Raw genomic sequence first — 16,215 nt, forward strand, 5'->3', positions numbered from 1 at the left:
CGACAGATGTATGATATGAAATTGGGGTTCGACGTCTAGTGGTCCACCTATCCACGGTTGGTTTTACAGTTGTCTCGTTGTGTCTTAAAGAGTCCTTGGCTATGCGGACTCAGGGACGCATCGTATGTCATGTGCACTGCCTTGTACATGATGGTGTTATACGATCGAGCCCGTGTAGGCCCCACCATGAAAACTTCGGACGAAATCTCTATCATATGTTTGTTCTGGCTTATTCTGCAACCCAATTCTTTGTTTTGTTTTGAGTTGTGGTATTCGAGTTGCTTCGAAGTCAAAAGTTGATTCCATACCTGTTCCTAAGCGGTGTTCTCATACTCCGATGTGAATACTAATCCTTCTTGATAATCGAGATTTTCATGTAAATCCTGTTCAACCGGTGTGTTTCTCTTCAAGTGGATCCGATCATTTCAACATCCGCAAGATCAAGTATCAGTTGTTCTCAACAGTGTTTGTTTCATCTGTCTCCAAGTTGCCTTTGTTTTTCCCGCCCACCCACACCCTTTTTCTTCAAGGACTCAGATTTCTCAATCAAGTATCCTTTTATTCTTGTGAAGTCTCTCCATCCTTTTCCATCAGTGTTCTTATCCGGCTTTTCTCATGAAGATTCTAGCGGAGCTTCAAGTTCGTCACTCTTCACTCGTTCTCTTCTCCGGTGGATTCAAATCAAGCTTTCGGTGTTGATCTCATATCCCTTTTTCCTTGTTTCAAATACCTCCTCATACTGGTGCACCTCATAAAAATTCACTTCTCGCTATTCATTTGTTCGGGAGTGCTGTAGATACCTCAGAAGGCTCGTCTTGTCATTCAAGATCCGTTCAACCTATCTCGAGGCTGTTATCTCATTCAAGCCTTTTAATTCAACTGGTGCAATCTCTCTTTTCAAGTAATCATTTCAATGGTGTTTCTTTTGAGTGGCCCCTAACCCACAGGTCTTTTCCCAGGATCTTACCTGACTCTTCTAATTTTCCCGGAGCTATCCTCAAATTTCATTTCAAAGTTTGACGTAAGAATAAATTATCATAAGTCTTATGTTTTTCTCCAAGATCGTCCACATTCTTTTCATCGTTGGCTCAATCTCTTTGCTTTTGATTCTTCGGAGTATCTCAACAATTCACGGTGGTGTTTCTCGTCGTCACTCTCAACATTTGAAGACCGAAGAAGAGTTTTACCTCCATATCTTATCTGTTCTCTCAGAGATTCGTGGTTCTAGTTGAGGTCATCCTCTCATAATTGTTTGATTGTGAGAATTCTTTTCACCTATCCGGAGCAATTCAAGAGTCTTCTCAGTTTGATTATCCGGAGTCCATCAATTCAGGTGTATTCATTCTCAGCTTTCAGTTGTCATTCTTCAATCTTACCGGTGCATCAAGTGATCTCTAATCAGTTCGTGATCCCTTCATTCTCATGTATCTAAATTCTCTCAAGCATCTTCGTTCATTTGCTAAATTCTTCCCGGTGTCTTCCTTATCTTTTCTTTGTTCATTTTTAATTCTTACGGTGGTTCGCTCAAGATTCTTCTTCCTTCATTTATCATATCAATTTATTTGTTGTTTCAATTCTTATGATGGTTCTTTGAAGATCTTCCGAAGTCTGTGCTATATCTATCTTAATCCTTTCTACGAGAATAAGTAGTATGCCAAAATCCGTTGTTTGTCATCAATTTAAATCGGTGAAGGATAAGCATAATGTAATTCTTATTCTTGTTTCATCCAAGTGATTTAATTCCTTATTCCGGAGGTTCATCAAAATTCTTGATTTCTTTTGTTCATCTTTCTTTTTTGGAGTTCCATGTTATTTCAATTATATCACCATGGAGATTCATCCAAATCGTCGCAAGGCTTCGCTTGTGTTTTCAACTTCTCTTTCCGTTTTGATCATCCTTTTATTACCGGAGTTCTTCATGGAGGTCTACATGATGGTTCATCAAGAATTTAATTCCTTCTCGAAGGGTTCATCAACATTCTTTTCAAAGGAGCTCAAGCATTCTTCATCTTGCATTCCAAAGTGTGATTTTTCTTTCTTTCTTATATTTTGAGGTGGTGTTATGTCACTCTTGACAATTTCCCTTCGTGTTTCATGATTCACATGTTTTCAAGAGTGAGGTATTTAAATCCATCATTTTCTTTTCGCTCAAGTCATCTTTCCAACCAATCAGCCTCTTCTTTGGAGTTATCTTGGGGTATATTTCACCTAAATCCTTCCCTGAGGATGATTGCTATCCATGGTGCTTATAAATGGCCCAAGTTCTTCTTTATCCTCCCGGTGAAATACTTTCTCGTCTCCTTGTTCATACCAATCCAATTTTTTTCCCATGAGTGGCAGGTTGTCACCCCATAATTTGAGATGTATTCCATGAGACCATATCAATCTTATTCTTTGGTTCTCCAACAACTCCGTTCAACCCTTCTCCTAAAGATGCCTTTTCAAACTCTTTTGTGGCAGAAGTTGGCATTTTCTTCTCCATTCTTTTATTTTAATCATCTATCTTCTATTTCTCTCTCCCGGAGGCATTGTGTTGTTGCTCTCTTCAAACCTTCTTCTTGTCCTTGGCATGCCTATCCTTTTAACCGGAGTGTTGTGCCCTTTTGCTCAAGATCTTTCATCTCTTTTTAACCGAAGTGCTGTCCGAATTTGCAATTCCTTGTTCCTCTTCCCTACCGGAGTGCTTTCAACTTTGTTCTTCTTCGTTGCATTCTTTCTTTATATGGTTTAATCTTTGCAAGGTTCGTGGTTTCACTCGTTTGTCAAAGAAGCAACTGAGCTTTACCTCTCCTATTTCTCATCCGTTGTCCCTCCGGTGCCATTCTAGATCTCGGGACGAGATCCTCTCGTAGTGGTGGAGTGTTGTGACACCCCGAGACCGATGTGCCAGGTGTCCTCCAGTTATTCGCTGTTGTTGCCTTGTCATTGCTTGCGTGTCATGCTTTGCATATCATGTCATCATGTGCATTTCGTTTGCATACATGTTCGTCTCATGCATCCGAGCATTTTCCCCGTTGTCCGTTTTGCAATCCGGCGCTCCTATGTCACCCGGTGTCCCTTTCTACCTCTTTTCGTGTGCGGACGTTAAACGTTTTCGGATTGGATCGAGACTTTTCATGTGGCCCTAGTTAACTACCGGTAGACCGCCTGTCAATTTTTGTGCCATTTGGACTTCGTTTGATACTCCAACGGTTAATCGGGGGACCAAAAAGGCCTCGTGTGTGTTGCACGCCAACACCCTTCCAAAGTGGCCCAAAACCCACCTAAACCCCTTCTATCATCTAGAGCGTTCGATCACGATCACGTGGCCGCAAACCGCACCTCATTTGGACTCTCCTAGCCCCCTCTACCTATAAATATGGGACTCCCTCCGAAATATTCGCGGTACAAACCCTAGATCAAACTCCCTCATCGTCACTGGACACTTCTTCCCATGCCGGACATGTTCGCTCACCGCCGGCCACCTCACCGTAGCCAATCAGCGTGCCACGTCAGCCAGCCGCCGCCCTCTCCCAACCGCGCATCGCCAAGTGTCGCCGCAATACCCTCCACCGCGCGGGCCCGCGAGCCCATCTCCGGCCCGCTCCGGGCCTCGGCGGGCACGAACCACCCGATCCGCCCGGACCTCGTGCCGTCTTCGTCTCCGGTTGCCGCCGGCAACAAGCTCGCCAGAGCGCCTCAGACCACCGCTCGCCGTCGACGGTCAACCGCCGGACCTCCCCGTCGCCTCGCACGTCATCTCCGCCGCCTGCGCACTGCGCCGCCCCGTGCGCAAGGTCGCCGCCCTGCGATGCCTTGCCGGCCGGAGCTTCTCCAAGGTCGCCCGAGCCAACCGATGGCAAGCTTCGCTGTCTGCACGTCCATCGTCCCGCATCGCCGCGCCGACCATGGCTTCGGCCAGATCTGGCTGGGAGCCCATGGATCCAGCCTCCTTCGGCCCCTCGCACCACGCCGGCGACCTACCTCTTCATCTCCAGCTACCGCATGGTCTTCCTCTGGCGATCCTCGTTCACCGCGCCCAGATCTGAAAAAAAAACCCAGAGGTTGACTTTCCACCCCCCTCGAAATCTGCTAAGTCCCCGGGATTTTGGGCATTTTCATCGCATCATAACTCATCATCCATGGCTCCGTTTTGAACTTGTGGCATATCAAAATGTTCATCTCGACGAGTACATCATTTCATCTCATTGCATCATTTTCATTTGAGCTCATCTTGATGCCCGAAATGCTGTTGGAAGAGGGCTATGTGAGGAATTTGTCAGTTCTGTTTCAGCAAATGACATTTTGTCATTTTTTCCATGATTAATGTGTGCATGCTATGATGTTGAGCTCTACATGTGTTTTGTTATATGCCATGCCATCTCTATATAGGTGCTTGCCATGTATTTTTGTGATATTTGTGGTGACTAGCACAAGCATGCAAAGTAGCGTAATCGGTAATGCTGATTTCAGGGACTTAGAATTTCTCTAAGTCCTTGTCCTGATTTTGTCGTTATGCCATATGTTCATGTTGTTTCCTAGTGATCCGTGCCTCTTTTGAGGATGATCAATAAGGATGATTTGTTAACATGGTGGTGCTCTATCCATCCATATCTTTGTTTCTATTTATGGAGCACCCTAGCTTGAGTCAATCGAGCTCTACTTTTGCTATTTAATATTCCTGGCAGATTGTTAACTTGTTTAGCGATTTTGCCGAGGATGTTGCTATTGATCCGTTAATGCTATGATGTTGTTCTTGCCATATCTAGCTTCTATGCCATGTCTTATTCATGGGTGTATGCTTAGTTTGTCATGCCATGCTCTATAGTGAGTGAATAGAGCTCGTAAACATGCCTACTCGTTAACTGATTTGCATGCTCTAGTTTTTCACTAAGTCTGAGATCTGTTTATGCTTTTGCCATGTTCACATGCTTGCAATTGTATTTTCTGATCCCTTTTGACTCAAGGTCACTAAGGGACTTTTGTTAAGTGCTTTGAGTAGCTTCATTCCATGCCTTGGCTTGCCATGTTAAGTTCATGTATCATGTAGTTTTCATGCTCTAAAGTGTGCTTCCTGGTGATAAATTCCAGACTTGTGTTAATTTCACTAAGTCTGAAACCTGTTATCATTTGCTCTTTTGCCATGCTTGTTTGAACCTGCTAATGGATGAATTAGCCGTAGCTCAGTGTTCATCTTTTGTCAAGCTTCTTGAGTGGATCCCTGCCGTGTATTTTTTTGCCTGCTGTAGCATATTTATGTTGTTGCATTTAGATGGTCACTTGCTGATTATCGCAGACCGGAGCCATATTTGTTTTGCTTGCCATTTCCAAACCGTGGATCCGATTCCGGTGATCTTTATATCAATTTCAACCGAAATCACCTCACCTTTCCAGTGGCAATCTTGGATTTCCAAGTTTAGGCCAGGTTCAATCATTACTTTGCAAATCATGCATATGCATCGCATACCGCATCCCGCATATCATACCATGTTCATGTGTTGGTTGTTTACTATGTTGTGTGCTTCTTTCCGGTGTTGCTTCCTCAGGTTGGTTCCGTTAACATCGTGTTTGTGAGGACCCATTCGACTACGTCCGTTTGTCTTCTTCATGGACTCGTTCTTCTTCCTTGCGGGATTTCAGGCAAGATGACCATACCCTCGAAATCACTTCTATCTTTGCTTGCTAGTTGCTCGCTCGTTTGCTATGCCTATGCCGCGATACCTACCACTTGCTTATCATGCCTCCGATATTGTTAAACCAAGCCTCTAATCCACCTTGTCCTAGCAAACCATTGCTTGGCTATGTTACCGCTTTGCTCAGCCCCTCTTATAGCGTTGTTAGTTGCACGTGAAGATTGGAGTTTGTTCCATGTTGGAACATGGATATTTTGTTGGGATATCACAATATCTTTTATTTAATTAATGCACCTATACACTTGGTAAAGGGTGGAAGGCTCGGCCTTATGCCTGGTGTTTTGTTCCACTCTTGCCGCCCTAGTTTCCGTCATATCGGTGTTATGTTTCCGGATTTTGCGTTCCTTACGCGGTTGGGTTATAATGGGAACCCCTTGATAGTTCGCCTTGAATAAAACTCCTCCAGCAATGCCCAACATTGGTTTTACCATTCGCCACCTAGCCTTTTCTTTCCCTTGGGTTCTGCAGACTCAAGGGTCATCTTTATTTTAACCCCCCGGGCTAGTGCTTCTCTATGTGTTGGTCCAACTGAGCGAAGTCCGGAGCTTCCAGGGGCAACTCTGGGCTGGCCCACCCGACGTCTTGCTCATCCGGTGTGCCCTAAGAACGAGATATGTGCAGCTCCTATCGAGATTTGTCGGCACATCTGGGTGGCTTTGCTGGTCTTGTTTTACCATTGTCGAAATGTCTTATAACCGGGATTCCGAGTCTGATCGGGTCTTCCCGCTAGAAGTAATATCCTTCGTTGACCGTGAGAGCTTGTGATGGGCTAAGTTGGGACACCCCTGCGGTTATGGGCAGATTGGAATTTGTTAATGTCCGGTTGTAGAAAACCTGAAGTTGACCTTAATTAAAATACATCAACCGCGTGTGTAACCGTGATGGTCTCTTCTCGGCAGAGTCCGGGAAGTGAACACGGTGTTGGAGTTATGCTTGACGTAGGTTGTTCTAGGATCACTTCTTGATCATAGTTTCTCGACCGTGCTTTGCCTTCTCTTCTCGCTCTCATTTGCGTATGTTAGCCACCATATATGCTAGTCGCTTGCTGCAGCTCCACCTCATACCTTTTACCCTTCCTATAAGCTTAAATAGTCTTGATCGCGAGGGTGTGAGATTGTTGAGTCCCCGTGACTCACAGATACTTCCAAAACCAATTTGCAGGTGCCGATGAACTGTGCAGGTGACGCAACCGAGCTCAAGGAGGAGCTTGATGAAGATCTTGTCCTTTTGTGTTGTTTCTGTTTCTAGTTGATCAGTAGTGGAGCCCAGTTGGGACGATCGGGGATCTGTGTAGCATTTGGGGTAGTCTTCTTTTATTTTGGTTCCGTAGTCGGACCTTGATTGTATCTGGATGATTAATGCTTTATTCATGTAATTGTGTGAAGTGGTGATTGTAAGCCAACTATGTATTTTTCTCCCTTATGTATTACATGGGTTGTGTGAAGATTATCTCACTTGCGACATTGCTTTCAATGCGGTTATGCCTCTAAGTCGTGCTTCGCCACGTGGGAGATATAGCCGCATCGAGGGCGTTACACTTCAGCTTGTCGAAGGCGCGAAGAAGCTGGCTAGCATGAGACGCTTGTCAAAAGCCTACCAGCGCAAGATGGATCGCGCTGTGGGTGGCTCGCTAGCCCCATCTTGGCCCAGCCGCCTAGGCGCGGTCCAGCAGCGTGGCATGGCCATCGCCAACCTGTTCGGGGCAAATCGCCCTGTGTACGCCACACCTGCGAAGAACATTCAAGCCACCCAGGCAGCGGCGGACGAGCTAGACAACTTCGAGGGCAAAGAGCGCCGCCTGATGACGAAGCGAGTCCGGCGGCTCCTCGACGCGGCTGCCGCGTAGAACGAGGCCGGCTGCCGCATAGAGGCACCGCAGCGACAAAACGACGACCCACCTCCACGTCGAGACCAAGGCGCGACGTCTCGGACGCCGACTGGCGGCGCCCGAGGAAGGAAAGACAAGGATCCGGCCGTCAGCCACAGTCGGACTCGCATTACCATAGAGCGCGACCAAGACGGCCGCCCGAGAGCAGTGGAACGACGGGACGACTATCCGCCTCCTCCTCCTCGCAAGGAAAGGCGAGTCTCCCTGCCGCCTGTTGACCATCCGACTCTTGGCGACCGCCTTGGCCGCCGAGAGGGAGTTGGAGAAAACGACGCCCGCCTCCAGATCGACCGACTTCACTGATCCCTGGCGTTGGAAGAAGAAGACGAGTTGGGCCCGCCCTGTTTCGGGCCCCGCATTCAAGACGAGCCCTTTCCCAAAGGGTTCACGCTCCCAAGAGACACGCCCAAGTACACCGGCTCTGTGAAGCCGGAGGACTGGCTGGTTGACTACTCCACGGCCGTCAGCATAGCGAATGGCAACAAGCGTGTGGCCGTGAAATACGTTCCGCTCATGCGCCAGGGCACGACCCGGACGTGGCTGAACAGCCTGAAGCCCCGCAGCATCAACAGCTGGGTCGACTTCACTGATGCATTCGTCCGCAACTTCACAAGCACGTACAAGCGTCCTCCCAAGCCTCGTCAGCTGTCCTTGCGCGTGCAAGGCCCCAACGAGTCGACTCGCGACTACCTCACGCGTTGGGCCGAGCTTCGGAACTCCTGCGAGGGCGTGCACGAGGTGCAGGCTATCGAGTACTTCACCGCAGGGTGCAGAGAAGGCACCCTCCTCAAGCACAAGCTCCTCTACGACGAGCCAGAAACCCTCGACGGGCTGCTGATCATAGAAGACAATTATGCCACGGCCGACTCCTCCATGAAGGCGGAGATTCAAGTTAGTGCGACTAGCAAAGTGGCCCCTCAGGCTCCTAGAACTCCGGCTGGGGACGCTAGTGGGCGACAACAGCCGAGCGACCACAAGTGCAAGGCCCCGCAGCCGGCTTCCAGCAGCTGGCAGGTGGCGACAGTCGAAGACCAGCAGCCGGATGGGCAGCTCCCACCCAAGCGACAGAAAGGCGGCAAGCCCAACTGGTTGCCAGCTTTCTCATACGAGCAGACTCTGGATAGTCCTTGCAAGTTCCATAGCGGCGCGAAGCCGTCGAATCACACCACCCGGAAGTGCCACTGGCTCACTAGGATTGCCAAAGGAGACGGCCTCCTGCCTCCCCCGCCTGCTGGGCAGCAGCCTCCGCCTCCGCCCCAGCAGCCGGCTGTCAGGCCAGTCGGCGCAGTACAAGACGAGTACCCCGAAGAGCATGGAGCCTACGTGATATTTACCAGCGTGGCTGATGATCAATGCAGCAGGCGGCTGCAGCAACAAGAGGTGAATGTAGTAGCATCAGAGATACCAGAATTCATGCACTGGTCCGAGAAGCCTATCAGGTGGAGCAGAGCTTATCACCCAGAGGTGATGTCGAGTCCGGGCTCGTACGCCTTGGTCTTGGATGCCACCTTTGCCACGAATAGACGACCTGCTCGTTTCTCGCGAGTTTTGATAGACGGAGGCAGCAGCATCAACATCCTGTACAAAGACACCATGGAGAAGTTAGGAATCAAGCAAAGACAGCTTCAGAACAGCCGGACTGTGTTCCACGGCATTGTTCCTGGCCTTTCCTGCTCACCAATCGGCAAGATCCTGATACACGTCCTCTTTGGAGACAAAGATCACTTCCGCGGAGAGTCAGTTTGGTTTGAGGTGGTGGATCTCGAGAGCCCATACCATGCATTACTTGGCCGACCTGCCCTGGACAAGTTCATGGCGGTCCCCCACTATGCCTACCTCAAGATGAAGATGCCTAGTTCCAAGGGGATTCTGAGCATAGCCGGCGACTACCGGAAGTCGTCTGCCTGTGTGGCTGAGAGTAGTTGGTTGGCCGATTCCCTGGTGATCGCGGCCGAGAAGCGGCTCCTCGACCGGGTTGTGACGATGGCCGGCAAGCAGCTAGAGGTGTCGCCTAACCCCAGGGAGTCGGAGGCTGAGGGTTCGTTCAAGCCGACCAAAGAGACAAAGAAGATACCCTTGGATCCGGAGCACCCAGAGAGGTACGCTGTCGTAGGCGCAAACCTCGACAGCAAATAGGAAGGCAAGCTCGTCAATTTCCTCCATGAGAATCGGGACATCTTCGCATGGTCCCCCAAAGACATGCCAGGTGTACCGACGGAATTCGCCAAGCACAAATTACATGTCTGATCTAATGCAAAGCCAGTCAGGTAGCCCTGGCGCTGCTTATCAGAAGAAAAGAGAAGAGTTGTCGGAGAAGAGATAGCCTGACTCCTAGCAGCCGGCTTCATTATGGAAGTATTCTTTCCAGAGTGGCTAGCCAAACCGGTCCTAGTACTGAAGAAGAACAAGAAGTGGTGAATGTGTATTGACTACACAAGCCTCAACAAGGCTTGCCCCAAGGACCCGTTTGCTTTGCCAAGAATTGATCAGGTGATAGACTCCACAGCCGGATGCGAGCTGTTGAGCTTCTTGGATGCATATTCAGGATATCACCAGATCAAGCTGAACCCAGCCGACAGACTGAAGACCGCCTTCATCACACCGTTTGGAGCCTTCTGCTACCTCACCATGACGTTCAGCCTAAGGAATGCCGGTGCCACCTTTCAACGTTGCATGCATAAGTGCCTCCTCAAGCAACTCGGCAGAAATACCCACGTCTACGTGGACGATGTGGTGGTGAATACGCAGAAGCGTGGAACACTACTGGAATACCTCAAGGAGACCTTTGAGAACTTGCGCCGATTCCAGATCAAGCTCAACCCTGAGAAGTGCGTCTTCGGAGTACCAGTCGGCCGACTCCTTGGCTTCCTGGCCTCTGAACGCGGCATAGAGTGCAACCCTGTAAAGATCAAGGCCATTGAGAGGATGGAGGTACCCAGCTGACTGTTGTACGTGCAAAAGTTCACTGGTTTCTTGGCGTCCATCAGCCGATTCATCAGTCGGCTGGGCGAGAAAGCTCTCCCCTTATACCAGCTCATGAAGAAGACCACTTTTTTCGAGTGGAACCACAAGGCGGACGAAGCTTTTCTCCAGTTGAAGAAGATGTTGACTACTCCACCCGTTCTGGCGGCTCCGACTCCTAAGGAGCCTATGCTCCTGTACATCGACACCACCAGCTGGATAGTCAGCATAGTCATTGTAGTGGAACGCAAGGAGGAAGACAAGGCACTACCTGTCCAGAGACCGGTATATTACCTGAGCGAAGTGTTGTCGACCTCCAAGCAGAACTACCGCCACCACCAGAAGATGTGCTATGGTGTGCACTTTGCCGCCAAGAAATTGAAGCCTTACTTTATAGAGCATCCAATCACTGTGGTCTGCACGGCCCCACTTGCCGAGATCATTGGAAGCCGAGATGCTTCTGGCCAAGTGGCTAAATGGGCCATAGAGCTGGCTCCCTACACCATCTACTACCAGCCCCGCACTGCCATCAAGTCACAAGCACTGGATGACTTCCTCGTCGACTAGGCCGAGACCCAGTACCTACCACCAGCGCCCGACTCCACCCATTGGCGGATGCATTTCGACGGATCCTAGATGCGCACCGGCTTGGGAGCCGGCGTTGTCCTCACTTCTCCTAAAGGCGACAAGCCCAAATACGCACTACAAATCCACTTTGCCACCTCCAACAACGTCTCCGAATACGAGGCGCTCATCCACGGGCTCCGGCTTGCCAAAGAACTTGGCATTCGCCGAATCCTGTGTTATGGCGACTCACACTTGGTAGTCCAGCAGTCGTCTGGCGACTGGGACGCCAAAGATGCAAACATGGCGAGTTACCGTTTCCTCGTGCAGCAACTCAGTGGACATTTCGAAGGGTGCAAGTTCCTCCATGTGCCAAGAAACGACAACGACCAAGCAGACGCCCTGGCACGGATCGGCTCCACCCGCCAAGCAATACCATTCGGCGTCGCCCTTCAGCGCCTCCTCAAGCCGTCTGTTAAGTCTTCACGAGAATCAGAATCCATCTTTGTGCCGGCTCCTCCCGAAGAAGTCAGATCCGACTCCAGAGCCCCGGCAGACGGTACAAGGATTTTGGCAGATGGCTCCAAAGCCGCCACAATCGAAGCCGGCCCAGGGACTGCAGAACCCGGCCCGGGCACTGCGGCGGTGAAAGTGCAACTATCCCTAGGTGGTTTTGGTAATTCATAACAACATATAGCTCATTGAGCTAATGCTATTCCAAGATGATTACTTCAGGAAAGCTCAATGATTGGCATGGCATGGATGTGAAAGTGGAACCCTCAAAATGCTAAGGACAAAGGATTGGCTCAAGCTCAAAAGCTCAAGACTCTTCATTTTATATTTTAGTGATCCAAGATCACATTGAGTCCATAGGAAAAGCCAATACTATCAAGGAGGGATGAGGTGTTGCTTAATGAGCCTCTTGCTTCATGTGCTTAGTGATATGCTCCAAAACCCTCAACTACTTTCCCATATCCACATATGACCTAAACCCTAAGCCAAACTCGGTCCTACCGATTCTTCCTATCCGGTGCCACCGAGTTTCACTTGTCATTAGCCACTGCCAAACCCTAGCAATTCGGTTCTACCGATAAGGATCTCGGTCTCACCGAGATGGGATTGCAAACTCTCTGTTTCCCTTTCGTAACTTTTCGGTCTCACCGAAAGAGTGAATCGGTCCCACCGAGACTGCAATGTAAACTCAGTGTTTCCCCTTTGTAACTTTTCGGTCTCACCGAGTTCCACTCGGTCTCACCGAAAGAGCAAATTGGTCCCACCGAGTTTGCCTGACCAACTCTCTGGTTAGCTAATTACCAAATTCGGTCTCACCGAGTTTGTGTAATCGGTCTCACCGAGATTACGTTATGCCCAAACCCTAACCATATCGGTCCTACCGAGTTGCATGTCAGTCCCACCGAAAATCTCTAACGGTCACTAGGTTTACATTTTCGGTCCGACCGAGGTTGTTGATTCGGTCCCACCGAGATTGGAAAACTGTGTGTAACGGTTGGATTTTGTGTGGAGGCTATATATACCCCTCCACCTCCTCTTCATTTGAAGAGAGAGCCATCATAACACACACACCATTCCAACTCATATGTTCTGAGAGAGAACCACCTACTCATGTGTTGAGACCAAGATATTCCATTCCTACCATATGAATCTTGATTTCTAGCCTTCCCAAGTTGCTTTCCACTCAAATCTTCTTTCCACTAAATCCAAATCCTATGAGAGAGAGTTGAGTGTTGGGGAGACTATCATTTGAAGCACAAGAGCAAGGAGTTCATTACCTACACACCATTTGTTACTTCTTGGAGAGTGGTGTCTGCTAGATTGGCTAGGTGTCACTTGGGAGCCTCCGACAAGATTGTGGAGTTGAACCAAGGAGTTTGTAAGGGCAAGGAGATCGCCTACTTCGTGAAGATCTACCGCTAGTGAGGCAAGTCCTGTGTGGGCGATGGCCATGGTGGGATAGACAAGGTTGCTTCTTCGTGGACCCTTTGTGGGTGGTTGCTTCTTCGTGGACCCTTCGTGGGTGGAGCCCTGTGTGGACTCACGCAACCGTTACCCTTGGGTGGAGCCCTGTGTGGACTCGCGCAACCGTTACCCTTCGTGGGTTGAAGGCTCCATCAACGTGGATGTAGGATAGCACCACCTATCCGAACCACGGGAAAAACATCCGTGTCTCCAATTGCGTTTGAATTCTCCTAACCCTTCCCTTTACATTCTTGCAAGTTGCATGCTTTACTTTCCGCTGCCTATATACTCTTTGCATGCTTGCTTGAATCATGTGATGATTGCTTGACTTGTCCTAAATTAGCTAAAATCTGCCAAGAACTAAAATTGGGAAAAGGTTAAGTTTTTATTTGGTCAAGTAGTCTAATCAACCCCCCTCTAGACATACTTTCGATCCTACAAGTGGTATCAGAGCTTTGGTCTCCATTTGCTTTGATCTCCATAGCTTTTGGTGGTCATAGCCTTGGTTTCACAACCTAGGAGAGTATGGCGTCTAGCGAGGGAAATTATCACCGTAGAGGTCCTTACTTTGATGGTACTAATTTTTCTAGTTGGAAGCATAAAATGAAAATGCATATTCTTGGACAAAACCCCGCCGTTTGGGCTATTGTGTGTGTTGGTTTGCAAGGTGACTTCTTTGATGGGAGAGAACCAAACCGTGAAGCTACCGCGGATGAGTTGAAGATGTTGCAATACAATGCTCAAGCTTGTGATATTCTCTTCAATGGATTGTGCCCCGAAGAATTCAACAAAATCGGCCGTCTTGAGAATGCAAAGGAAATTTGGGACACTTTGATTGATATGCACGAAGGTACCGACTCCGTCAAGGAATCCAAGTTGGATGTGCTTCAAAGCCAACTTGACAAGTTCAAGATGAACGATGGTGAAGGTGTCACTGAAATGTACTCTAGGCTTGCTCTCATCACAAATGAGATTGCCGGCTTAGGAAGTGAAGAGATGACCGATAGATTCATCATCAAGAAGATTCTAAGAGCCTTGGATGGAAAATATGATACCGTGTGCACATTGATCCAAATGATGCCCAATTACGAAGATCTCAAGCCAACGGAGGTGATTGGAAGAATTGTTGCTCATGAGATGTCACTTAAGGATAAAGAGGAACTTCACAACAAATCAAGTGGTGCCTATAAAGCCTCATGTGAAGCCCCTACATCATCAAGTGAGAAACAAGACTTCAATGAAGAATTGAGCTTAGTGGTGAAGAACTTCAACAAGTTCTACAAGAGTAGAAGCAAAGATAGAAGCTTCAAGTCAAGGTCCTACAATGACAAAAGATCTTCTAGTCGAGAGCGAAACTGCTACAATTGTGGAAGACCCAGACACTATTCCAATGAGTGTACGGCTCCCTACAAGAGAAGAGAAGATTCTCCAAAAAGAAGAAGCAAAGGATCACCACCAAGAGAGAGAAGGAGTAGAAATGATCGTTATGAACGAAGATACTCACGGAGAAGCAAGGATTCGGAAAGGAAGGAAAAATCATCAAGGAGCTATACAAGACGAAGACATCAAGCTCATGTTGGTGAATGGGTATCCAGCTCCGACTCCGACAGCCACTCCGAAAGAAGTTATCACTCCGACTCCGAAGATACTCAAGATGAAGGTGTTGCCGGTCTAGCACTTGTGTCAACCAACTCCTACGACATATTTGACTCACCAAATGAAGGAATTGGAAGATGCTTCATGGCCAAAGGTCCTAAGGTAACACACCCCGAGTATGTTGATTTCAATAGTGATGAAGATGACTTGTTAGGTGATGATTTGCTTATTGACAACTCTAGTGATGAATACTATGATGAAATGTCAATTAAACATGCTAATCAAGATAAAACGAATGACAATGATAAGGAGAATATTGAGGCCCTAACTAAAGAACTAAACACTCTTAAGTTAGCTCATGAAACCATCTTCGAAGATCATCGAGAACTTTTAAGAGCTCATGAGAAATTACGCCTTGAGAAGCTCAATCTTGAGCAAGAGCATGAGTTCTTAAAAGCAATCAATGATGATCTCCGCAAGAAAAGTTCTTCTTACATTGCCAAGCGTTTACTCTTATCCACTTACATGCCTCAAGTCAAGTCTAGTAACAAGAAAGATTCTTCCTCTAGTAGTGACAATGATCATGTTAAATCCAATATTGTTGCTTCTAGTAGTTCTCTTGATTCCACTAATGATTCTCTTAGCCAAGTTACACTTGAGCAAGAAAATAGTTTATTGAAGGGAATTATAGAGAAAGGAGTGTACAAAAGCCTTGCCGGGAGTAAGCAATTCGAGGAAATTGTGCGCAAGCAAGGAATGCACTGGAAGAATCAAGGTGTTGGTTTTGAACGAAAGTTCAATGCCAATGGAGTTGAGTGGGAAGAAGATCAATACCCCAAGACAAAGTTTATTCCTCAACAAGAGAAGTATGATACTTCTTTCAAGGGGACACAAGCTCAAGATGATCTTCCACGACAAGACTACAAGCAAAAAGGCAAGGACAAGCTTCAAGAGGAAATTGATGCATTTGAAGAAACTCCAAAGACCTTAGTCAAGTGGATTCCCAAGACTACTTCAAGTTCCACTTCATCAAGTACGACTACAACTCCAAGGATTCCCATCAAGATGGTGTGGATCTAAAAGAAGAAGAACTAGAGAGTTCTCGAGGGTGACTCCGCCAACATACTTCACTCTTATCATTTTGGCAAGAACAAGTGCAATCAACTTCCACATCTTGCACTAGTTCAAGGAGTCACAAACCCTCTTGTTGGTAAGACAAGGGACAAGGTAACCCAAAAGTTTTCATGGACATCATCTTGTGTGTGCATCACTCTATGTCTATGGATATCCTTGTTTGTTCCTTGTGGGACTAACCCATGTAGGTATTGAAAGTGCAATTCACTCAAATGGATAGCTCCAAGAGATCTACATCAACATTGAGCATCCACATCTTCAATATCTACATGAAGTCATCATCGACAAAACCCAAGGTTAGTTCATCCCTCTTAGGGGGGATATCACATCTAGGGGGAGCTTTACTCTAAGACTTGAGCTAAAGCAACTCTAAAGATGTGAACACAACAATGCTTTATGTAAAAGTGGTAACCCCACTTGAGC

Source organism: Triticum dicoccoides, chromosome 6A (genome assembly GCF_002162155.2).
Source record: "Triticum dicoccoides isolate Atlit2015 ecotype Zavitan chromosome 6A, WEW_v2.0, whole genome shotgun sequence".
NCBI classification, from domain to species: domain Eukaryota; kingdom Viridiplantae; phylum Streptophyta; class Magnoliopsida; order Poales; family Poaceae; genus Triticum; species Triticum dicoccoides.